A 26901-nucleotide genomic window follows, 5' to 3' on the forward strand; every position below is an offset into this window, starting at 1 on the left:
TGATCCCAACTCATGCTTATTTCATCATCCTACTATCAGATCATTTGACATCGATTGGGGAATGAAGATTTAAATTTATCTAATGGTCTTATTTCAACAAACAAGTGTCCATGATTCAATGGTTAACATATTCACAAGTGTCCGCATTTTAATGGATTTTGTTTAATTTAATGCATGCCAAGTAGACAAATTTCATGTGTATCAATCTTCATACACCATTAGACTAGTGGGTTACCCTGACTGCGTTTGACATCATTTCTCCCAAAATAAATTTAAAGAAAAAATTGAAATTAAATTTATATGTCACTAATTTGGGGCAAATTTTGGGGACTACTTGATGCCCCAACTTAGCCTCAAATTCATCTAATTTATTGGCACTCATCCCACTCATGTAATTGGCCCCAGATCAGTGGACATTTATTGGACAGTGAAGAATGAAAAATATCCAATGGTCCCAACTCATTCTTACTTCATCATCCTACTATCAGATCATTTGACATTTATTAGACGATGAGGAATGAAAATTATATAATGGTCCTATTTTAACAAACAAGTGTTCATAATTCAATGGTTAACATATTCACAAGCGTCCGCATTTTAATGAATTTAGTTGAAATTAATATACCAAGTGGGAAAATTTCATGTGTATCAAGCTTCATGCACCACTAGACTAGTTGATGTTGCACTGACCGTGGGGCCTACCTTGACGCATGTATTGTATATCCACGTCGTCCATAAGTTTTTCCAACTCATTGTAGGGTATAGTCACTTATGTGATCAAACATGACAACTCGTGTATCAAACGATAGAGCCATATCGTATCTATATCAACCTGATACGATATGTGATATGAGGCCGGATCGACCCACCCAAAAAAAGGGTCCATACCGACCCACATGATTTTGAATATACGTATAGTATCGACCGACATGATTTTGAATATATGGTACAACCCGGTAATCGAATCAAATAGATATCGACACTGAATCACAAAGAAGTGACAAGAATTCCACACAAGAATATTATAGTAGAGAGGAAGAGAACTTTATTGATATTTAACTTCTTCTCTTACAATACTTTAAGAAAAATTCACACAAAATTTATTAGAATGACTAACTCCTACACCATCCCCCTTTAATAGACCCTAAGGGGGTGTTTGTTTTTTTTCATTTGCCGGTGTAATTCCTTGCGAATGAATAATGATAATTTACATGTGTAATTGCAATGGTTGTCCTGAGGTTGACATTAACAGCGGGCTTGTTTACAAAGCTTCTGACTTTTAGAAAATATAATTGTACGATTTTCACATGTAAAATGTATGAATCTTATCCACACCATCCATCCATCCATTCCACTAGCTCATTTTAGGGCATGAGCCCAAAAATGAGGCAAATTTGAAGCTCAAGTGGACCACGCCATAAGAAATGGTGGAAATTGAACACCTAGCATTGAAAACTTCTTGGGGGCCATAGAAGTTTTGGATCAAGCTGATTTTTTAATATACCCTTCATACATGTCAATGTAAATCTTATGAACAGGTTGCATGATAGATGCACATCCCTATGGGCCCTAGGAAGGTTTCAATTTTGAATAGTGGACACCATTAACCCCCTCTTTCCTGTGGTGTGGTCCGCTTGACCTTCCAATTTGTCTTATTTTTTTGCCCATGCCCTAAAAGGAGATGGTAAAATAGATGGACCGTGTGGATCACACACATACATTACCGTGGGACCCACAAACCGACAGACTTTAACTATTCTCAATCCCTCTTGATTTCATGCTTTTGGACACGGTCTTCAAGATGTAATTACATATTTACTTTCCTCTTAAACAAACACCCTTCAGAATTAATTATTAGTTATTTACCTACATTTACACATGTAATTGAAAAAACAAACACCCCCTAAATGAATCTTTAATGAAAATCTGCGCAACTAAGAGACTGATTTCAACTCAATCATAATTTATTTCAAACCAATCTAATCTACCTAAGATGGTAAAAGCCTGATATGAGTAAAGCAAATATAGAAAATAATCATAATTACTCTCTAAATCTGCCCCACATCTTTAATAGTATCCCCCACATATCTTCAATAACATCTTTAAATTAGCCTCCCTATCTTCTAAAATTAGTAAATTACAATCCTTGATTTAGGCCCCCAAATATCTCAATAAACAGTCCAAAAATCAACACATGTTGGGCCCTATGATGGACTATGGGCCTATGACATTGCCAAGCCCTATAGTGTGCCTAAATGAGTCGTGGGCCTGCATTAATTCTACACGGCTTATAAAGAACTCGTCCTCGAGTTGGAAACCAATCTCAACCTTTAGATTTGCAATACCACTACAACGAATCACGTTCTTCTTAGGTGAAAGTTGATGGTGCAACCCTAAGCATTGGCTCGGCACAACCTTTGTTGGAATCCACTGTAGATGATGTCTTTTTCGCCAACACTTTTGTGGGTGCCAACTTGTTTGGTGCAACTTAAAAGTTCTTCATGGATCCTAAAACATTTGGCCGTTTTTCGTGCCACAATCACCTTTTGTAAAGGTGTTTCAATTTGAGTATTGAGGCCAACTTGCATGTCTATCAATTTGACTATCACTATCATCGGATCAATCAATTGATCCATTGATGAATTCAAGTGTAAGTCCAACATTAATGCATCAATCACTTTAGATGTCAACTTTTCCTTTGACTCCGTGGATCTCTTCATCATTTTCGGAATTTCTAATTGAATTCCAAATACTTTGTCATGTTCCAACAATCAAAGGATTCGATTATTGGTGTAGTCATAAACTAGGGGTGGCCCCATTGTTGGTTAGGACCTTAGTGGGGACCTTCCCCCACGTGTCCACAAGCTCCAACCTCAATCTCCAAATTCCCTCCACACCAAAGCTCTCCCACTTGATTAGTGAGATTGTCAACTGCATTTGTGAGTTGATCTACCCACTCTATGAGTGTGTGGATCAATTGGATTAATTGCACACACTCTTCTGTCGTCACCTCGAGATGATGTAGAGTTAGGAATTCCCCAACGATCACCCACTATGATACGAAAATGGTGCAACCCAGTTATCGAACCAATGAGATATCGACACTAAATCGCAAAGAAGTGACAAGAATAACACTCACAAGAATATTAGAGTAAAAAGGGAGAGAACTTTATTGATATTAAACTTCTTCTCTTACAATACTATAAGAAAAAATCACACTTAGAAAATATTGGAATGAACTAACTCCCACACCACCACCCCCTTTTATAGACCCTAAATGATTCTTTAATGAAAATCCCTGCAGCTAAGAGAATGATTTCAAATCGCTCATGATTTATTTCAAACTAGTTTAATCTACCTAAGATGGTAAAAGCCTAATAATAGTTAAGCAAAATAGAAAATAATCCTAGTTACATCTCTAAATCAGCCCTATATCTTTAATTGCATCCCCCTCATATCTTCAATCACATCTTTAAATTAGCCCTCGTATCTTCTAAAAATAGTAAATTGCAATCATTGACTTATATATCAATAAACAGTCCTAAGATCAACACATGTTGGGGGCTACGATGAGATGTGAGTCTATGACATTGCAAGGCCCTATAGTGGGCCTAAGTGGGCCATGGGCCTACATTAACATATGTATAGTATCGACCAATATAGTTGAATTGTATACATATCAACCCAATACAATACTCCATACAAGGCCATATCAACCCTCCCAAAGAAAAAGTGTTCTATCCGTTGATTCAAACTCGATACAACTGACACGGGTAGGGGTGTACACGAGTCGAGCTTGGCACGACTCGGCCAGCAACCAACCCCAGCTCAAACTCGACTTGGCTCGGTCCTCAAGCCTAACAAGCTAGCTCGGCTCGGTTCGGTCAGCAGCTCAGGCTAGCTTGAGCAAAGTTCGAACCTGTGTGACATTTTCTCAAACACATAGATTGCATCTTCAATCTCCACACTTCAAATGCAAAATCAATAAAAGCGCTTTGAAGGCATTTCATCAAACACTCAGCAAGCAGCATCAAGATCAAGATATAAGGGCAATCCTACAATTGTAAAGTTTTTTCTTGTGGGGATTTTTTTCTTCAATCTTCCCTCATATACCCAATTCGAGAATACCCCGATATGAGGGCAATCCAAGAAACAACACTTCGTTGAGGCATTTCATCAAACACTCAGCGAGTAGAATCAAGATCAAAATGACCAAGTCACCGAGCCGATTTGATCCAAGTCGATTCAAGTCGGGGTTCGAGCCGAGTCGAGTCGAGCTTGGACAAGCTCGAACTCGGCTTGAAATTTTTTCGAGCTCCAAAAACCAGCTCGACTCAGTCTAAATCCAATTTCGAGCCGAGGTGAGTCGAGTCGAGTCAAGTGAGCTGATCGAGCTAACTCGACTCATGTACAACTCTAAACACGGACCAATACGGCCATAAAGACCCAAATTTGTTTTTTTTTTTCAAATTTCTCTTTTTTTTTTCCCTGTTCTTTTTTCATTTAAACCATGGAAGAAGCTTATAAAGTCATTTTAGACTAGATCTGGGTCTATTTTGGGGATCAAAACAAAATACTTGAGTGGGATTCAATGAATTGAAGCAGAATGGAACATTATGGGAAAATTTTGAAACAAGGTAAACCATGACCATCGCCCTTGTTTCATGTTTTCATTTTCTTTTTGTTGTATCTCAATGTAATTGGGCGTAAGTCACCAAATCATGCTTGAATTTGTTCAATTTGTTCAATTATATACATGTCCAAAATACAATAATAATAATAATAATAATATGATGGATAGATAGATCGATTCTTGAATGTCAATATTCAGAACCATGACCATATAGATGGGAACCAAGGTTTGATGATCAAGAGCATTGATTTGGAGAGCCCCACCATAGAAAAAAGAGGCAAAAATGCCATAAAGACAACCCACAGATGCAGATGCAGAGGGCTACACCCTCGCTTTACATCAAGATATTCCATCACTCCCCATAAAGATCTTTTTTCCTATAGCTCAAGAACTTCTCTGGGACCCTTGCACATCAACTGACATAGGATTTTGTTCAGTCGTTTAGGGTTATTGTCAGCCTTTGGGTTGAGTCTCTTATCATATTTATGTTGAAGTCCCACAACTCTTTGGCAAAAAAGAATGAATAATTGAATTAGGAGGCATGATATTCCCTCAAAGAAATTGAAGGTGGACAATCACTCACCCAAATAATCACTCTTCTTTTGTACTCTTTCTTTAATTTCTTCTATTATACCTTCCCTTTTCACAATTCAGAGCCCCAAACAACTGTTTCCTCGTTGCGATCGTTGGGGACTTCGTAACAAAAATACATGATTCGAACCACCAAAAAAAAAAAAAAAAAAAGAAAAATATTAAAATTTCTTTGTTCTTATATTAATAAAAATTAAACCATCACAATAAATGAATTTAAAAATATATATATATATATATTCTCATTTCCCAAAATACATCTTCAATCAAAATAAAATAAAATATAAAGAAAGACAACAGAAGAGCTCCAAAAGGGAATTTGGGAAACCCTAATAAATAAAAGAAGAAAATGGGAAGGAGAGAGAGTCAAGAGCGAGGATTCGAAGGATTCACCTTTGCTCGTGTCTGGTGCGGAGCAGCTTTATAGGAGTCAAGAGCGCCAGCTGCTACAAGGTTATTTTCGTAAATATCTTGATTTATTGGTTTATTTCCTGTACTGGTTTCACCTCGCTCTCTCTCTCGCCGGGAATTTGTTGGTGGGAAATGAATAGGGGAAAAAAAAAATTGATAAAGCCCGAGGACAACATTCCCGTACTAGTTCACCACGGGAACGGATCAGGTGTTATCCGGTCCGTGGGTGTTTTCCCGACCGTTGGGCCAACCTTGATGTATATGTTGTATATCCACGCCGTCCATCAGTCTTTAAAGATCATTTTAGGGCGTGATCTCAAAAATCATGCAGATAGAAATCTCCAGTGGACCACACTACAGGAGATGGTGGTCCACCGTAATGTTTATTTGTAATGTCACAGGGACCTGGATGAAGTGAAACACAGATATTAGCAGCTTGATTCAAAACTTTTGTCTGCCACGCTAAGTTTCTAATACACGGTTTCTTACGTGGTTCACTTGATATTTGGATCTGACTGAGGGTTACACCTGATCCACTCAGCCCGGCTAGGGATTTTTTTGCAGTTTTTTCCTACTGTACTCCTCACTTTTGGGCCATGTAGGGGGGTACACGAACCGAGCTAGCTCGGTCAGCTCGCTGGACTGGACTTGAAAGAGCTGGATTCAATATGGTTTGAAGCTGAGTTTGAGCCCAGTCGAGCTGATTTTTTGAGCTAAAAAATGAGTTGGAGCCGAGTTCGAGTAGGCCCCAATTCGACTCGACTCGGATCGAATCCAACTCGAATCCAACTCGAATCCAACTTGGATTGAACCAGTTCGGTGACTCGGTTACTTGCCATTGATGTTGGTGTTTGATAAAATGACTCAACAAAGTGTAGCTGGTGACAGTGCCATCAATATGGGCCATCAAGTACTTTCATGTATGTTGGCTAGTGCAGTGCCATCAATAAAGGTGTGGTCATTATTTCCACCTTCCTTTCATGTATATTGCTCCCCAAGTACTTTACATATGCTGACAATGCCATCAATATGGGCCCTAAGAAGGTATGTACATGAAACAAATACCTTTTTTTTCTTGGTTTTTTTTAGTTTTTCTTGGTTTTTATATTGCTTAAAAGGTGTTTAATAAAATACCTCTAAAACCATTGCTTCTATTTCACATGCAGATGGGTTTTGAAGGTGCAGTCCAGGTGTTTGTGGAAATGCCTCAATGGCAAACTCGGCTTGATCTTGGCTCGAACTCGGCCCGAGTTGGCCCGAGCTGCTGACCAAACCGAGCCGAGTTGGCCAGTTAGGCTCGAGGACTGAGCCGAGTCGAGTTCGAACTAAGGTCAGCCAGTGGCCGAGCCGAGTCGAGCAGAGGCCAGCTCGACTCGGTTCAACTCGATGTACACCACCAGGGCCACGCACCTTACTAAGCCCTTCCATACCTTCCAAGAATACTCCCTTGCGATACAAACGCACTCTCACCAGTCTAAAGTGCCCTTGCCTCTTCAGAGACGCAGCTTTGAAAGCTGCAGGCTGCATCTCCTTCAAAAACTCCTTTTTTTCTCTCTCTAATTCTTCCTTCCTCTTCCTAATCCTTCACCCTAACAAAAAAAACTCCATTTTCTGATTACTTTTCCCCCCTTTATGATTGTCCACCCTAGCAGTAAAACTTCCATTTTTCTGTTTTCTTCTCTCTCATTTTGTGATTGTCCACCCTAGTAGTAAAACCCTCATTTTCGGTGTATCTTTATTTGGTCGAGAATACACTCAGCACACACGTAATTTTTAACCCAAGATAAGATGAAAATGGTCCTCCCATTAAAGAAGCTTCGAATGGCAAATATATTTCAAATCCTTGCTTTCATTATATGGACCCCACCGTATTTTATATGATATATCTGCATGGTCCACAATCCAGTTGTTTTTTAAACATTTTTATGGTATGGAATGTCCTGATAAATTCGCAAATTCAATGCTCAAATGGCCCACATTGAGGCTTTTTTAAACAAAGAACGAAGACCGATGTGAAACTGAACGAAGACCGTGTGAAATAGACCGAAGACCCACTGAGTTAAATTGATCGCGTACTAAGTTTTAATAACTGCGAACTGAGTTAAATCTACCGCGAAGTGAATGAAATTGACACACTAAGTGAAAATGACTGCGAACCGAGTTAAAATGACCGTGAATTGAGTTAAAATGATCGCGAACTAAGTTAAAATAACCGCGAACTAAGTTAAAATGATCAAGAACTGAGTTAAATTGACCGCGAACTAAGTTAAATTGACCGCAAACTGAGTTAAATTGACCGAGGACTAAGTAAAATTGACTCGGAACCGCAAGAAACTGACATCTTGACCAAGAACTATGTGAAATTGACCGATAACCACTTGAAATTGACCGATAACTATGTGAAATTGATTGATAACTACTTGTCACTCACTTATCAGTCAATTTAACTTAGTTTGCGGTAATTTTAACTCAGTTCGCGGTCAATTTCTCTAACTTAAGCTAGTTTGTGGTCAATTTCACTAAGTTCGCGGTCAATTTCACAATATTTGTGGTCAATTTCACGTTGTTCGTGGTCAATTTAACTCAGTTCTTGGTCAACTCTACAATGTTCGTGGTTAATTTAACTCAATTCAAAATGTTAATTTGAAGAAGTTATCGGTCAATTTCATAGTCCCCGATCAATTTCACTTAGTCCCTAGCCAATTTCACTTACTCCGCGATCAAACACAATCAGTTCACGGTCAATTTAACTCAATGGGCGTTTCTAAAATTAACTAGAAGTAGAACTAGAAGAATATGTAAAACTAATTCTGAAGTGCTTGAGAGAGTAATCGTGAATTGAGTAATTAAAAATAAGAATTTAAAGATAGGAACTAGGGTGCCAAGGATCCACTTGTAGTGATCAGGGAGCCCTCTTGCTTAATTTAAGCATCACAATTATAATTGGAGTCTTATCTTATCCAATTGGAAAATATATTAATAAAACCAAATCTGAACTTTCATTGACCTAATTCTCAATGAAGGAGAACTATGATAATTGCCAAGGATTCCATCACCAAACCATGCTCAGGAGACAATGGCAAACAACAGGATTTATCATTCTCATAATCTCAAAGCAGGATAATTGTGAAGATTATGAAGGATTCCATCACCCTACCATGCTTAAGGGACGATGGTGAACAACAAGACTTACTAATTTCATAATCTCAAATCAGGAAAAGAAGATACTCAAAGCTATTACAGATCTACTGTAATTCAATTCACAATAAACCATTAAAAACTGAAAGTATTCCTTAAATATTAAATTAGAGTCCATGGAGTTCAACATAAACATAAATCAAAACAATAGAAACATACCATCATGCTACAAGCTTCACCTCTTAACCATAGCTAAGAGGTTTAGCCAACTGTAGACATGATTAGACCAAATTCTCTTAAGAAAAACATGAAAACAACTAAGGAAGAAGAAGAAAAACTATTGGTGATGACTTTTGCACCCTTTTGCTCTACTCCTTATGTCATGCCTTAGACTCGGTAACCGAACTCATAAGGAACCCGATGGCCGGTTCTGGTCGCAACAGCTTTTGTAGTACCCCATTCTCGGCTCCTGAGACAGGTTCCGATCCTGGGATCCTACAAGAAGGATTTCCATAACAGTGTAATTATTTATAATATGAGCATACCGAAGATTACAGCAAGTATATCTAAGAGTAACAAGGCACATATCACAAAATCCACTATGAATTTGAACTTTTACAAGTTTACATCAGGTTCAAAAGGACATACAGAAGGTAATAAAAAAGGGGAGAAAGTCAGCAACACTGGGTCCTCAAGCTCAGCTCTAATCCATGCTCTGCCGCTCTACGGAACCTACCTAGGATCACCTGCATGCATCAATCGTGCATAAGCTTATAAAATCTTAGAGGGTGGTGAAAGTGTGTGACAACGGTATACAAAAGAATAATGGGATATGCAAGAAGAGAATCATGCTCAAGGAGGATATCACTAGCCTTTTCAAGGCTTATCATGAATACGATGCAATGAGTACTGGGCACTATACCAAGGCAATGCATGAAGGGCCTTATACAACCAATGTTAAAACGATGCAAGTAATGCAAGTGCTCATATCTAAACCATATGTCAAATACATTTCCAAACATAAGAAAATCACCGGGGTCTATTATACTGCTGAATGACTGCCGCTCTATAGACCTCGCACAGTCAAACGAGCGTAAGATACCTCATTACCCGCCTGTAAACAGTCAATCACCAGCAAGGCCTGACGGTAGCAGACGCATTTACGAGCTGGTCAGACTCAGCCTAGCAATGCCCTCCCTCATGGGCGGATAAGGTCACATCCCTACCCAACCGACTACACGACAGTGGGAGTCGCGGCCTAATGGTATAAGGCCCTCATGCGCTCATAGTTTCCACTCGGTCGCGGCGTTGGGGCAGATCCTTAGTACCATAAGAGTTTTGGAAATTTCACCCATGGGCATCCTATGCACCCGGTATGCTCAAGCAATATTTTCGGTGCCCACACATACGGCCATCCACGAATATCCCTGTGGAGGCAAGGCCCTTATGAAGCAAGGGCGGTATCATCATAAAATGCGATGCCAATGCAAGAGTCACCCATATAGATCATGCACAAGCTTCGGGCACTCAAAGTGCACAAGGAGAGAAGCTTCATCCCTCAATGACCACCATACAATGCAATCAATTCATACAGATGATGCATATGGGTCATAATAATGTAAGTGTGCTACCTGTAGAATGTATTCTTCTATCCTAAGGAGGGACAAGGTCTAGGTACATAGACAGGTACTAAGGAGAAGCGAAGTCCTCTAGTGGGGGCCCAGTACTTTGGGATAACCCACAAGTTAGGAGAATCATAAAGCCTCAAGGAGGAGACGGGCCTAACAAGGTCCAAGGTGGGCCTTCAACCACCAATAAGGGCCCTATGGGCCTACCTTAAGGCCACCAAGAAGGACATTCAACATTAAATGGGTCCCAAAAAGTAGCCCATTGCGCATATAAAATAAGGTCTAAGGCCTAAGCAATACATGGCCTGATGGGCTATACATGAGCCCAACTCATAGACAGTATGGTGGGCCCTCAAGCAAGGTTTGGACCCAACCATCATAAGTCCACATATTGTGGTGGGCCTCATGGGCGACCCAATAGTTCATTCACATGGGCCATTTTGCGCTTAACACAAGCGAGTTGGGCCTCACATCCTAGCCCAAGTATAGGGTCAATTTAGTGGGCAGCCAAAAGGCCCAACTACTTGCATACTGTAGCCCTTAAACCCATCACAATAAGTAGAAGAGTATAGGCCCAAAGGTCAATGGGCCTACTAAAAGGATCTAGTCCATAAGGCTTAAGGAATTAGTCAACTAATCACACGCAACATTCCAATAAAACTCAACTTAGGTGGGCCTTAGCTGGGACCTAATCACACCCCAAAATGCTGTAGAGAAAGGGTAAGATAACTGATATAAGTCCTCCTCATATCTGGTGGGCCATGCCGCCCCAATTCATTTATGGGTGGCAACATTGGGCCCATTGCCAAATTCCAGGCCACCCAAATTTCTGGGTTGGTTAGAGTCCAACAATAAAAGTATTTCTTAGTATATTTAATCTCTGATGGCCCACACACAATACTGTGGGCCCCACCAGATGAGAGAGGATATGCAACACATATATCAAGTGGGCCAGGCCATTGGAATGCAGGCCCAGCAATAGCCTAAGGCAGGGACGTCCCATGTGTAGGCAGCCCTATGGGCCTGGGGTATCTGGCCCAAAAATCAACCCAATGGACCCCAATTGAATACAAAAAAGGGAGGATGATCAATCCCCTAAGGACCCCATATAGATGGATGGTGGGGTATAGAACACATCAAGGGGGGCCCACGAAGCAGGCTGGATAGCCAGCCCAGGCTAGACGCCCCAGCCTGGGTGTACTTGACTGGTGGGCCACTCCTGGCTGCACCATGGTCATCTCAAATGTCCGTTGGGTCTAAAATTTTGTATAATGATACTTCCATGGGTGGGCCACACTTCCACACAAATTTCATGATTTTTGGATAACTAAAAGTATTTTAATTAATTTATAGAAATCAGTCTATCCAGAAAATTAGACTGACCTATATGTTCCAACGTGGTGGGCAGGTCCAGCCCTTGCCACGGTGTGCATAAGGGTCTATTGGCTCCAAAAATTTGTATATGGTTCCTACTATGAGTTGGCCACCTCTCTGCAAAATTTTAAGATTTTTGGACAACTATAAATATTTTAATTTATTTTAAGAAAACAATCTATCCTGAGATTCTACTTGATTTGGACACCAGAATATAGTGGACCGGTTCAGCTATTGCCATGGTGAGTACAAGTATCCATTGGCCCTGTGATTTTGTAGGTGTATCCTACTATAGATGATCCATCCTCCTGCAAAATTTTAGAATTTTTGAAGTGGTAAAATTTTTTTATTTAATTGATACAAATTCTGGACAGCAATGTTTTCCAAAAAAAATCTGCTATTGCACAATGTTGCTGTCCCCATGATTGACACCTCATGGGGTGGGCATAGGTCTCTCAATTCACTGAGAAAATAGGTGGGTTTGGTACTCCCATGTAAGGACAATAGGTGAGGTCCACTGGAGTGGCCCACTTCCCCAAATTCAAGGTACAATAGGCTCGTCTCCAACATGCAACATTGCTAGACTGTCCAGAAATTTCTAGACATCTAGCCTACTTTGGCCCATCCCATAGGCCTTAATCAAGGGTTAAATGATGTGGGGCCCATCCTACATTAAGGTGGGGTCCATGCCTCAGAAAAATCCTAAAGAAATTTGGGAGAAAAGGGCATACAAACATATCTAAACATTAGTTCAAAAGTCATGCTCAAACTGGGCCTGAAATCGGGACAGCAACATATGCTATCCATATTTCAGCCCATATAAATTAATCAAAGGGTTTATGGCCTTGATTCAACATGTGGGGTCCACCTTGATGGGTTAAAAAAATTTTAGACCCATGAGCTCACTCAACCTCCATGAAAAAGCCATTTTGGAGGCCGCCCAAACTATACATGCGTAGTGGGCTTGGACTTCCCATCTAGCTAAGGGTCTGAAATGTTGTTGACCTCTCCTTGGTGGGCCACACATCATCAGAATACACATGAGAAAAATAGAGAGAAAGGGAGAAGGAAGAAGCAATTGGCCATTGGTGGAAGGTCCGGCCACTAATGGACCTCCCACACCCAAATCCATACCGTCCACTATGTTATGATATATGCATGCTATAATACATCAAAGGAACTTGCTGGAGGGTAGGGATCCTTTTTCCCACATGCATGTAAGGCCTAAATGGCCCATGGGGTGCAAGAAATGAGGAGGAAGCATCATGGTGGGTCCATAGAGAATGACCCACCATGGATAGAAATATGGAGGATTTAGGCCAATGGCCTCATCCTAGGAACCATGTAGGACCTCCACCATGGATTGGCGGGTGAAAGAAAAGAGAAGAAAGAGAGAAGAAGCTAAGGAGAGCACCCACTTAGAAATATGCCTTCAAGCTCCAAGATCTAGGTGTTAGGCTTCAAGAGGAAGATGATTAAATGTTGTAGATGGGTTACTAATGGCTAGATGGAGAGGAAATGAGGGAAGAAAGGGTTGGAAAAGAGGGGAGAAGGGGCTGAAAGTTTTTGCTAGGAGGAGAGGAGAATGAGAGAATGAGAGAGAGAAAGAAGAGGAATGAGAGAGGTATAGCAAAGAAATGATGTGATTTCTAGAAAGAGGAGGAGAATGATGAGTTTTCTCTCTTGAAAAGAGAAAAATCCAGATTTTTGCTAGAAAAGACGACTTGGGTTAGAGCAACACATCATGAGTTTCTTGAAAAGAGGCTATCCTTGCCTAGGTTAGAGAACTTTTATCATTGCTAGCTATAGGGAGGTGTAGCATAGGCTAGGCACATGGAACCTAAGGTGGGCCCACATGGAAAAATGTGCACATGGGTAAACTGGGCCTCACATCATAATCGATGGCCCAAATAATATGCGGCCTACAACTTTTGATGGACACATCGAATTTACTCACAAGACGCAATATTAAAACCGCCGCGACGATACGATCGAGATGGCATAGGTCTAGTGTCGATCTGAGTCGGGCCTATATGACCGGACTCAAGGATGACCACAAACACAATCTAAGGGTCGCAGGTCACAAGAATTTGACCGGTAGGACCGCGGGACCAAAATAGATAGAATGCATACTCACACACATACATGCACACATGCGAACTAGGGTTGGATCTCACACCTTAAACCTTAGAAGATGCCTAGGAACATCCTAGAGAGTCCTATTTATAGTTGTGGAACTCCAACTTTTACACCTAGTTGGAAAACTCTAGAAACCGCCTTAAATTTATACAGTTTACTAAAATAGACTTCACTCTGCGTAATTTTTCAAAATAGACTTCACTCTACGCAATTTTATAAAATAACCCAAAGTTTTAGAATATGCTCTTTTAGGACAATTTCAAGATTCCTTTTCTTCACTGAAATCTTTGATTCTCTTCATTCTTCTCTTAGTTTTCTTGGATCTTTAGTATGTGAATTCTTCAATCTTGGTCTCTTAAGATCCATTCTTTGCCTTGGTGATTCTTGAGCATCAAATCCATACTTTTAGTACCATTTTCAATCCAAGCTCTTAAATTCACCTTGTAACACAAACATGAGTAAAATATAGCATTAAGCATTATCATGTTCATAAAACTAAGATATAAATGGTAGATAATATGCAATATTTGACCCTCAATACAATCCTCAACCAGCATTTTGCTAGTCCTGAGCAAAATATGCGAAAAATATTTCGAGAATCATAGGATATTTTCTATAAGCTCAAGTGATTTTAAAAAAACAATCCAGATAATAGAATTTTAAAATACATCAATATTGTGCATTACCTTCTCCTAAACTCTAGCACTCGGTAAGTTTCATAATCAAGTTCAAAGTCTTAATCCATCAATTAGAACAATTCCAAACATTGAGTTCATGAGTGTATAATGAAGTTTAAACTTATCATAATCAAAGGTTCAATTTGTCACTTGCATGATAATATTGATAATTAAAAGAGCATTCAAGACAACCAAAACCTAAACTGAAACTTGCCCTACAGTTCATCTTTTAGTTCCTTCTTTTATTCCTCCAACTTTTGATTTTTCCATCAATGACTTTCACACTATGTCAACCTTTTTAAAGTCTTTAATAGGTAGCCCTTTTCAACAATAACAGTTTTTTTTTAACTGAGTATTTTCTTTTTCTTTCTTTTTAATTTTTTTTCATTGAACATGATGGATAAATTCCCCAGGTTAGTTCCTTCCATGCTTAATAATCATCAAGTTAACAATTCAATATCAAACTGACACTTTAATGTGTAGGTTGGATGTGACATGTGAAATCATGACTCAATCAATGTTTAAAACTTCTAATCGAGGATCAATGACTTAACTTAATTTTGAGATCTCCCAAGTGACTAAAATTCAAGAGACATAAGGCATCAACATTAAGCATCTTGTAATTCTAATTTTTCAAAAAAAAATTCAATTTTTCGTAATTTTTGCTCAAAGACTAAGAAAACACTAATTAACTTGTCTAATCCACACCCCCAACCTAAAATCTACACTGTCCTCAATGTAAAAGAAATAAGCATGTAATGCAAAAGAGGTAATGAAAAAAAAAGGAAAGTAACGGAAAGATAATAACTGAAGAAGGAAATTTTGAGGCTTTTCCAATAATCTTAGTGTGAAGATGGGTTAGCACAAAAGACTCAACAGACAATAAGCAAACTATCCTAAACAATAAAAATTAAACTATCTTAAAACGGTGAAAAACAAACTATCCTAATCTTAAATTCTTTGAAAGTAGTAAACCTAACTAGGAAAACCAGGGAAAGCTACTCAGTCATGCCGCAAGGTTCCTCCTCTAGCCAACATCATGATAAATTTCTCAGTAGATTTCTCAACAAGATCATCTAAAAGCCTTTTTGCAATAGGCTTGGATGTCCTGGAGCATGAATTTCTAGAGAAATTTGAAGACATTAGCATAAAGTTTTCTTTTAATCTCCTGAGGTGTCCAAAGTACATATGATTCACCTGATATAGAGAAAGTTTCAAAGTTAGCGTAACATAGTGAATCAAAGACTACAAGTAGATAAAATTCATAGAAATTATTAGTAGGTGATGTAGTCTTAACGTATTCCAAAGTTTCAGACTTCGGTTCAACTTTCAGCTCCTCCTCCCTTAATGGTAAACATTCAAAGTTTGTGGAAGGAGGGACTTTAGAATAAGGGTTCTCTCGATTGGTAACAACCACCAATGTATTGTTTTGTAAGGCATCCATTGTTTCTTTTATCATAGGATCATTTGAATCTGTAAAATATGTCAAGCGATCTTTCAATGAATTAAGATAGTCAGTTAGGAGAGGCTCATTTTTCACATTGAAGTCTCTGATGATATGCCCAATGATTCCTTTGCTTTTCTTAGAATAGATGGAAACATGATCTCTTGTTCTTCACCTTGGTGAGAGTCAATTGTCACCGGATACATCTCACCCTGCCCTACATAGACAGATTGTGGATCAGTAGGCGCATTGATGTGAAGATTAGTTCATTGCTACTACTCAGCAGAGGCGCTATATCGTCAAGGGTTAACAGCTCAGATGATGGCCTTAACTGGGTGGTTTCAAATTCTAAAGTCATATTGAGCGACTCATTCATCTCCCTAATCATATTATAATCTAAATCAGGGGAGTGGTCTATACATGCCTCAAAAGAGCTGGAAGGGTCGATTGGAAAAGGCTCATCCTCCACATTTAAATCAGGTGTGTCAGACGGGTGGAGTAGATCATTATGGTCGACAACTTTCTATACCTCGTGATCACTTTCCTGAACCATAATTTAAATCGATTCCAGTGAACCTTTGGCTGTAAACTCTTGATTCTCATCCCAATACTTATCATCTTCCAATTCAGTACAGTTCACAAGTGGGATGAGATCACTTTCCTCACACTGTTTTTCTAGGTTGAGTTGAGGCTCGAATAAACTAGCATCTTCCTCCTCATTGAAGTCAAGTGTGTCATATGACTAGAGCATGTCAGTATCATTATATTCGAAAGACACCTATGTCTCTTGATCATTCTTTTAGATAGTTATTGAGTTTAACTCTTTGGGAAATTGAGTCGTATGCTTGTTAACACAATACAACTCTTTATTCTCAATTTCAGTACTCTCTATAAGTGATTTAGGATCACTTTCTTCACATTGTGTTTCTAGATTAGGTTGAGATTGTGATAACCTAGCCTCTTCAACCTTATCGAGGCACAATTCAATCGCTTCCAATGATTTCATCATACCTGCTACAAGTTGGTTGAACTATTCTTGATAGTCCATGAAATTCAAACGTGAATCCTCTTGAATCGTTTCTAATTAGATTTCAAAGGTAGGGGATCCAAGAGAATAGTCAATATAATCAATTGTTAGTTTATCTCTCAAATGTTAGTGTTTCCACTGATCATAGTCATACAAGTCATAGGTGGGAGAGTTTGATGGTTGTTGGTATATATTATCACCCATAATATAATCTCTCATTGTTTTCTTCTTGTTTAATGGGTGATAATAGTTCTCACTCCCATAATTATGATAACCCCAACAATCATGTACTGTTTTCTTAATCTGTGGGATGTAATTATTTTCCTACCTATGATCACATAAGGGCTTCTTAATCAGTGGAGCATTGTATTCTGGTTTGTTCTCAATGATGGTTTCAGAAAAATTTTAAGACATAGGTTGTTTCCTAACAAAATCATCTGACAGCCCTTCACAATTTCTCACATTCTCTAAAACTAGCTCAGCATACTGACGTTCCCACTCTTGCATATATATGGTGAAACTCTTAACAAAATCATCTGACAGCCCTTCACAATTTCTCACATTCTCTAAAACTAGCTCAGCATACTGACGTTCCCACTCTTGCATATATATGGTGAAACTCTTAACTTAAAACCCTAACTTAAAAACAAAACAAAAAGTTAGTCCTAAAAACAAATTTGTTTCTAAAAAATAAATAAATTAGTTTCTAAAAAAAAATTAAGAAAGTTTCTAAATCTAGAAATAGAAAGAAAAGTTAGTTTTTAAAAATAAATTAGGAAAGTTTCTAAATATGAAAATAGAAAGAAAAGTTAGTTTCTAAAAACAAATTAGGAAAGTTTCTAAATCTAGAAATAGAAAGAAAAGTTAGTTTCTAAAAACAAATTAAGAAAGTTTCTAAATCTGGAAAAAAAAAAAAAGTTACTTTCTAAAAAAATGTGAAGAAAAGGAATCCTTAAATTGTCCTTAAAAAGTATATTCTAAAGCTCTGGATCATTTTATAAAATTATGCAGAGTGAAGTCTATTTTGGAAAACTGTGCAGAGTAAAGTCTATTTTAGTAAACTACGTAAATTTAAAGTGGTTTAAAGAGTTTTCAAACTAGATGCGAAAGTTGGACTTCCACAATTATAAATAAAAATCTTTAGGATGTTCGTAGGCATCTTCTAGGGTTTAAAGAGTGGAACAAAAGGGTGGAGAAGCCATCGTCAAGAGTTTCTCTTCTACTTCTTTAATTGTTTTCATGTTTTTCTTAATAGACTTTGGTCCAATCATGTCTATAGTTAGCTATTCTTAGCTAGGGCTAAGAGATGAAGCTTGTAGCATGATGAGATGTTTTTATTGCTTTGATTCATGTTTATGTTGAACTCCATGGAATCTAATTTGATATTTAAGGAATACTTTCAGTTTTTTATGGTTTATTGTGACTCAAATTATAGTAGATCTACAATAGCTTTAAGTATCTTTTTTTCGTAATTTGAGATTGTGAAATTAGTAAGTCTTGTTGTTTACCATCGTCCCATCTGCGTGGTAGGGTGATGGAATCCTTCCTAATCTTCACAATTCTTCTGCTTTGAGATTATGAGATTGGTAAATCCCGTTGTCTGCCATTGTCTCCTAGGCATGGTTTGGTGATGGAATCCCTGCTAATTATCATAGTTCTCCTTCATTGAGAATTAGGTTAATGAAAGTTCAGATTTGGTTTTATTGATATATTTTCCAATTGGATATAATAGGACTCCAATTCTAATTGTGTTACTCGAATCAAGCAAGATGGCTTCTTGATCACTACAAGTGGATCCTTGGCACCCTAGTTCCCATCTTTAAATTCTTAGTTTTAATTACTCTATTCACAATTACTCTCTCAAATACTTCAGAAATAGTTTCGCATCTTCTTTTAGTTCTATTTCTAGTTAATTTCAGAAACGTACAAGTTTCAGTCCCTGTTGATTCGACCTCGGTCTTACCGAGATTATTACTACATCGCGACCCTACACTTAGGGTTGTGAACAAGTTTTTGGCATTGTTGTCAGAGATTGACTGTTGCATTTTCTGGATTTGATAGTTTTGGAATTATGTTACGATTATAATTTATTTACTTTATATTTTCAGGTTAGGGTTCTTTCTAGTCTGTTTTTAGAAAATAACTTTTCTTTTTATTTCCATATTTAGAAATTTTTATTTTTTTTATTTTTTTTGAAACTAACTTTTCTTTCTATTTCCAGATTTAGAAACTATCTTCATTTTTTTTAGAAACTAACTTTTCTTTCTATTTTCAGATTTAGAAACTTTCCTTTTTTTTTTTTTGAAAACTAACTTTTCTTTCTATTTCTAGATTTGAAAACTTTCCTAATTTGTTTTTAAAAACTAACTTTTCTTTCTATTTCCAGATTTAGAAGCTTTCCTAATTTGTTTTTAAAAACTAACTTTTCTTTATATTTCCAGATTTAGAAACTTTCTTAATATTTTTTTAGAAACTAATTTGTTTTTAGGACTAACTTTTTCTTTTGTTTTTAAGTTAGGGTTTTTTCTGATTTACTTTTAGAAATTAACATTGTTTTCTGTTTTATAGGATCCTAACATAGAACTCTCCAAACCGGTAAACTCATTCTGACTTCTCCTCTACTTACTTTCCATATTGCTGTAGGATTTTTCTTTTATTCTGTTTTAGGATTAGGATTTCATCATGTATATGCAAGAGTGAGAACATCAGTATGATGAGCTAGTTCTAGAGAATGCGAGAAATTGTGAAGGGTTGTTAGATGATTATGTTAGGAAATAACTTGTCTCAAAATTTTTTTGAAACTATTATAGAGAACTAACTAGAATACAATGCTTCACCAGTTAAGAAGTCCTTATGCGATCATTGGCAGGAGAATAATTACACCCCATAGATTAAGAAAACAGTACGTGATTGTTAGGGTTATCATAATTATGAGAGTGAAAACTATTATCACCCATTAGACAAGAAAAAACAATGAGAGATTATATTATGGGTAATAATATGTACCAACAACCATCAGACTCTCCTACCTATGACCCATAGGACTATGATCAGTGGAAACATTAACATTAGAGAGATGAATTAACAATTGATTATAGTGACTATTCTCTTGGATCCTCTACCTTTGAAATCCACCTAGAAATGATCTAAGAGGATTCACATTTGAATTTCACGAACTATCAAGAATAGTTCAACCAACATGTTGCATGCATGATGAAATTATTGGAAGCAATTGAATTGCGCCTCGATAAGGTTAAAGAGGCTAGGTTATCACAATCTTAACCCAATCTAAAAAGGCAATGCGAGAAAAGTGATCCTACCTCCCTTGTGGTGAGTACTGAAATTGAGAATGAAGAGTTGGATTGTGTTAACGAGTATACGACTCAATTTCTCAAAGAGTCGATCTCGAGGACTATCTAAAGGAATGATCAAGAGACATAGGTGTCTTTCAAATATAATGATACTGACACGCTCCAGTCATATGACGCACTTGACTTCAATGAGGAGGAAGATGCTAGTTTATTTGAGCTTAACTCAACTTGAGAAAACAGTGTGAGGAAAGTGATCTCATCCCACTTGTTACGCCCCAAACCCGGAAATCGGATTCACGGGAATCTCGATCGCCGAATCCAGTACCGACAGCCTCCGTAGTACCCCGTTCTCGGCTCCTAGCATTCATATGTTAGATTCCGATCCTGGGATCCTACAAGGAGGATTTTTTTTTTTAAATATACATTTAACTCGTAATAAGCATAATCACAAGATTACCCAATTCACAAATGCAACATCATCAGCACATATCCACTAATATAATTATTTGAGTACAATACTGAAAGAGAAATACATAAATCGAAAGTCATGCTCCAGAAGACCGCTGCATGCTCCAAGCTCAACACTGCTGCAACCTAACATCACCTGCATGCATCTATCGTGCATAAGCTTATAGAAAGCTTAGAGGGTGGTGTAAGTGTGTGCACAAGGTAAGTGCGAAGTATTCAATACAATGCCGTCATCATACAATACTGGAAGTACTGGCAATCCATAAATCGTACAATATCAGAATAAGCAGAAATACTGACAAGATCATGAATTATCAGGGTAAACAGAAATACTAACAAGATCATAAATCATACGATAACAAAGTAAGCAAAATACGGACAACTCCATCAATCAATCAATATTAGAATACGCAATATAGAACAACTATGCAAATGAGGAGTCATAAAGAGTCAGATATCAGGTACCGAGGATGTGATGCAATATGCAATTCTTGATGAGTCCACGAATAGTATCAGCCGTATCTAAACCATATAATGTAGAAACACAATAACCCAAAATGTCATATGCTACGGATGTAATGCAATATGCGGTGTGAATGGAGTGACCATGCTGGAGAGTGAAGTCGAGATGATAGTACGTAGTATCGCAGGCTATGGGGTCCACCACAAGGAACTTCTATCCAAACTAGTCCCATATCTAAATTTGGATAGTCAGACTCAATGTGGTAAACTCCTGATCTCAGGTTAGTCGCGCGCCCAACCGAAATCCTTGCCATTATGAAGGTACATAACAATCAGTTACGCACCACCAACCTGAGTGGATAGTGAATGAATGAATGAATGAGTATGCAACACCTACTCGATAAGTCCACATATCAGTACAGTTCCTCTCTGGGATCATCACCAGGGTTTAATACACTCCAAATGGCACTGCCGCTCTCCTAGCCACATAGTCCAAGTGAGCGTAAGAAACCTCACTATCCGCCTAGCCAATAGTCTGCTAATACCTATCCGGCATGTCGATAGCGGACCCATTCACGAGCTAGTCAAACTCAGCCTAGTATTGCCCCCTACCCTCGGGCGAGTAAGGCCACACTCCCTCCCAACTGACCACGACACAGTGGGAGACGCGGCCTCCTGGTATTCGGTACTTAGGCGCTCATGTATCCACTCGGTCTCGACGTTGGGGCTTCTCCTGGCCACGGAGGTTTAGGGATTTTCACCTAGGGACATCTATGGCGCCCGTATGCTAGAACCAAATATTTCTGGTATCCCATTGGCCATCCACGATATACCTGTGGAGGCTACGGCCTTGGTGTCGCTAGGACATATAATAATCATAATGCGAGATGCATAAGTCATACAATCCAGTCATGCATCAATCCTGCGCATACCGCATGCTCATGTGAGATAACCTCCGCCTATCAGGGAGTCTCATAACAACATGCTCAATGACATATGCAATGATCAACCACATCTCATAACAAACATGCAGATGATGCGTATGGGTATGTATCATGATGCTAAATTATCACATACTCATGATCGGTATCAACAACTGGCATCAACAATCGACCTGGACAATGTGGACATTTAACCAACATTGCTCCCAAGGAATGACCCACATAGAGCCAAACATATAATGGGCCCACGACCTCACACAAAGGCCTGATATACAACACATTGGGCCTTACTCAAGGGCCACATATACACAGCAGGCGGGCCTACTCATGGGCCTAACACACATCATAATGGGCCTTTCTCATGGGCCTAACATACATCATAATGGACTCCATCGCCTGACCCTCCAATGCATCACAATGGGCCTTAACTATGGATCACATATCATCATATAGGTCTCGACAATCGGCCTCGACAATTAAAATCGGCCTCGACAATCGGAATCGGTAATCAGTCTCGATTGATAATCAGCCTCGATCGATATTCAGCAATCGGCCAAGATAGATCAGAATCGGTAATCGGCCTCGATCGATAATCAGTCTCGATCGATATCAACAATTGGTCAAGACAAATCAAAATCGGTAATCGACCTCGGTCGATAATCACCCTCGATCGATATTCGGTAATTGACCACGACAGTTGGAATCGGTCAATAATCGGAATCGGCAAATCGGTCACGACAATGGCACCGATAACCAACAGATAAACAAAGCGGGGTCTATAAATGATCAGTCGATCAACCATAGTATAAATATTGGTACTCGGCCGTAGTTATGTCAACTCCGAGAGCACGGAGTCATCCATCTACGGCGAATGGGCCCCACTTATTTGGGTTAACCCATGAAGAGAATGAGCCTAACAAGGCCTAAGGGAAGGTCACAATGTGGACATCTAACCTACATTGCCCAACAATGTGGACATCTAACCAACATTGCTCCGAACGAGTGACCCACATAAGGCCAAACATATAATGGGCCCATGGCCTCACACAATGATCTCATAAATCAAGCGGGTCGCATCACATGGGCCTAATGCACATCGCCATGGGCCGTCTCACATGGGCTGGAAAATACATCTCAATGGTCCTCATCATATGAGCAGGAATATATCACAATGGCCTCACTAAATGGGTCAAAAACACATCACAATGGGCCACAATGTATGGGCCGAGTATACATCTCAATGGGCCATAACTCATGGGCCCCATTACATCATAATGGGCCGCAACCCGTTGGCCTCAAATATAGTAAGTGGACCACATCAATGGGCCTCATACACATCAAGTGGGTCTCACCCATTGGCCTCGGATATATCACAGTAGGCCACGTCTCATGGACCTAACAAGACAAACAGATGGCCCGCACATGAGCCAAACACATCATAATGGGCTACATACGTCACAATGGGCCGCACTAATACATCAAGGTGAGCCTCATTTTATGGGCCTCACCAAAAATCATTTCAATAGTTGTAGGTATAACATGTGTATTATTACACCCATGGCCCACGTATGATGATCAGCACTGTCCAACATATCCATGAAAATCGGTGCCAACCAAACATTGTCCAGCACTATCCCAACATTATGGATGGTGTGGATACAAAATACATACATCTAGGCAGGCCACACAAGTGGACGGTATGGGTGAAGTACACACAGCATGGTGGGCCTGTACAGTGTAGGCAGGCCCAGCACATGCAGCAAGCGAGCCCTGCGCCATGAAGACGGGTAGACAGTGCAGATATAAAATACATACATCGGGGGGGGGGGGGGGGGAGTCCCACCATCCAGCGGGCTAAATGGTGCGGATATACAATACATTTATCATGGCGGAATCACACATTGAAATGGGCCTTATATACTTCATATTAGGCCTCGACCCATGGGCCCTAAATACATCTAATGGGCCACATCACAGGGACCTCATATATAACAGGGTGGGCCTTAATAATGGGCCATAAACATGGTAAGTGGGCCACACCACATGGGCCACATGTATATCAAATGAGCCACACTCAAATATAAGTGGTGATAATGATCTCTACTACTAAAATTCCCAAGGCCCGCCATAACATTTATTTCCCATCCAATCTAATCATAAGATCGCAAGGATTTCAAAGGTAGCCGTTCAATCCTTACCGTGCACTATGGTCCACTTGATAAATACATTTGTCTTATTTTTTGTCCCAAACCTTAAAATCATTTTCCAAAAATGGTTAGACGATTGGATGAAACACATGCATCATGGTGGGATTACACTACAATGGGCCTTATGTACGTCCCATCGGGCCTTAACCCATGGGCCTCCAGTACATCAAATAGGCCTCATACATGGGTCTCGTATATATATATATATATATATATATATATATATATATATATATATATATATATATATATATATATATATATCAAGGTGGGCCTCAACGACGGGCCACAAACGCATTAAGATGGGCCTAGTCACATGGGCCTTGCATACATCACAATGGGCCTCATAATATGGGCCCTATACAAATCAAAGTGGGCCTCAACAAGGACCACCAATACATCAAGGTGGGCCCCAACAATGGGCCTTAAATAATCTCCAAAATGGTTGGACGGTTTGGATGAAATACAAGCATCATGATGGGGCCCACACTAATGGAGAATGTGGATTACAATACATACATAAGTGGATCCCATGTGGGGCCTACCATAATGTTTATTTTCCATCCAACCCATTGATAAGGTCATTCAGACTGGGGCCTATAGTAATGTTTATTTGCCACACAACCTGGGCCCAGTTTAATATTTATTTTCCACCCAACCGTTTATAAGGCCACGTGGACCAAAGTAGGGCCCACTGTGATGTTTGTTGGTCACGTGGACCATGGGCCCACGGTAATGTTTATTGCCATCCGACCTGTTGCAATAGGGTCTCACGGTCAGGGAGGGGGCCCGTTGTAATGTTTGTTTATTATTATTTTTAATATATATATATATTTATTTTTTTCCCCAAACTGTTGATTGGGTCATATGGACAGGGAGCCCACTGGATTGTGGTCCCCAAATCCAGTCCACCCATTATGTGTGTCCCACTGGACTGACGGTCCAGACCAAGTTTCAGCAACAACCAAAACTCAGGTAGGCCCCACCGAGTGATTTCTATATGTTTTAGGCATGTCTTCATGATTTTGAGATGGTATGGCCCACCTGAGTTCCGTATATGGTTGATTTTTGACAGGGGAGCCACTGCCCCAAGGGCCCACCCAATGCACGGCGTTGATGTTCGAAACACGTCACGGTGGGGCCCACAGCTGGGCCGTGAGGCCCAGTCCGTTTGTCCGCCCGCTAGCGCAGGACGCTGGTGCGTGCGTCCTTGGGCGGTGTCAGCGGCGGCAGCAGCAGCTGCTGCCTAAATTTTTTTTTTAAATAAGGAATTTTATAGATTTTCTGGGGTTGGGCCCACTTTAGATCGATCCGACTCATCCATTGTATTCTACGGCCCATGATCGACCAAATGATACCAATATGCAATGTGTTTTTGGCGAATAGGAGGGTCAAAGTGAGTTTCAATGGTAATACCACTATTTCTTATGATATGGCCCGCTTGATTGTCAGATCAGCTCATCTTTTGGCTCAACGCCTAAAATGGGCTGAGAAGTGAAATGGGCGGCGTGGATTTTATACATACATCAAGGTGGGGCCTGCATGAGCGGCCCACCTCAAAACACTATTCTTCTTCCTCTCTTTTGCTTATTAGTACACCACCATGTCAGTACATGCACACCACGGTAGCCACTCCCTGTCCAGCGTCCCCTGGACGTTGGACAGCATGGATATAATACAATCATCATGGTGGGTCCCACGTGTAGGTGGCCCACGTGTCACCAGGGTGGGTCCCACATGAACGTGGCCCACCATATTTAAATTAACTTGATATTTGTGTGTTTCCACCACTATAAGGTAGGGTCCACATGACTTGTACGGTTTGGATAAAACATACCTCAAGGTGGGGTTCATCCAAGTGGGCCACACATCACAAAAAAAATGAGAAGGAGAAAAAAAGGAGCACCCACCTTGATCTTGATCTCCCCCTTCTGCCAACATGATCTAAAGCTCCAAGGAGACGATTTCAACGGTCGAGATGTTCTTAGGATGGTGGAGATAGGGGGTGGGAAATGGGCCACACATGGCTTCTCATGGGGAGGCTTGGACGATTCTTGCATAGAGAATGAGAAAGAGAGAGAGAGAGAGGGAATGAGAGAGAGGGAATGGGAGAGGGATGGGTGAAAGGTGATGGGTGTACTTGTGGTAAGGGAAAGTTGACTTTTTTTGAGAGGTGGTTGTACTTGGGAATGGTTGCTTGTACTTGACTTGATTTGATTGATTGATGTGACGTTTCATAGAGATTCTCTCGAAATTGCAACGCGCAGTATTTTTCTCGAACTGAATGCGGGCCCACATCTCCTGGCCCGGGATTCGCCTCGGCGCGCGAGACACGGCATCGGAATTGCGGCGACGGTGCGGTCGTACTGCTACAGGCCTTGGGTCGAGCCGACTCAGGAATACGGAATACGACTCAGAGTCGCACACAACTGCCGATTATAGGTCATGAG

At 39.7% G+C, this 26901-nt stretch overlaps 1 protein-coding gene across 4 annotated transcripts in view; it reads right to left on the reverse strand.

Moving 5' to 3' along the window:
• The window catches only part of LOC131221317 (uncharacterized), a 43101-nt gene extending 37321 nt beyond the window's left edge, over positions 1 to 5780 (reverse strand). For 2 of the 4 annotated variants that reach the window (XM_058216534.1, XM_058216531.1), the window contains exons 1-2: positions 5618 to 5780; positions 5217 to 5326 (exon numbers count right to left, since the gene is read on the reverse strand). The gene's annotated coding sequence lies outside the window, so the exon portion shown is untranslated. The remainder of the gene's footprint in view (positions 1 to 5216; positions 5327 to 5617) is intronic. The other 2 variants (XM_058216533.1, XM_058216530.1) reach the window with 1 other exon arrangement.
• Positions 5781 to 26901: the final 21121 nt, after the last annotated feature.

This window comes from Magnolia sinica, chromosome 12, assembly GCF_029962835.1.
Source record: "Magnolia sinica isolate HGM2019 chromosome 12, MsV1, whole genome shotgun sequence".
In the NCBI taxonomy this organism is placed as follows: Eukaryota; Viridiplantae; Streptophyta; class Magnoliopsida; order Magnoliales; family Magnoliaceae; genus Magnolia; species Magnolia sinica.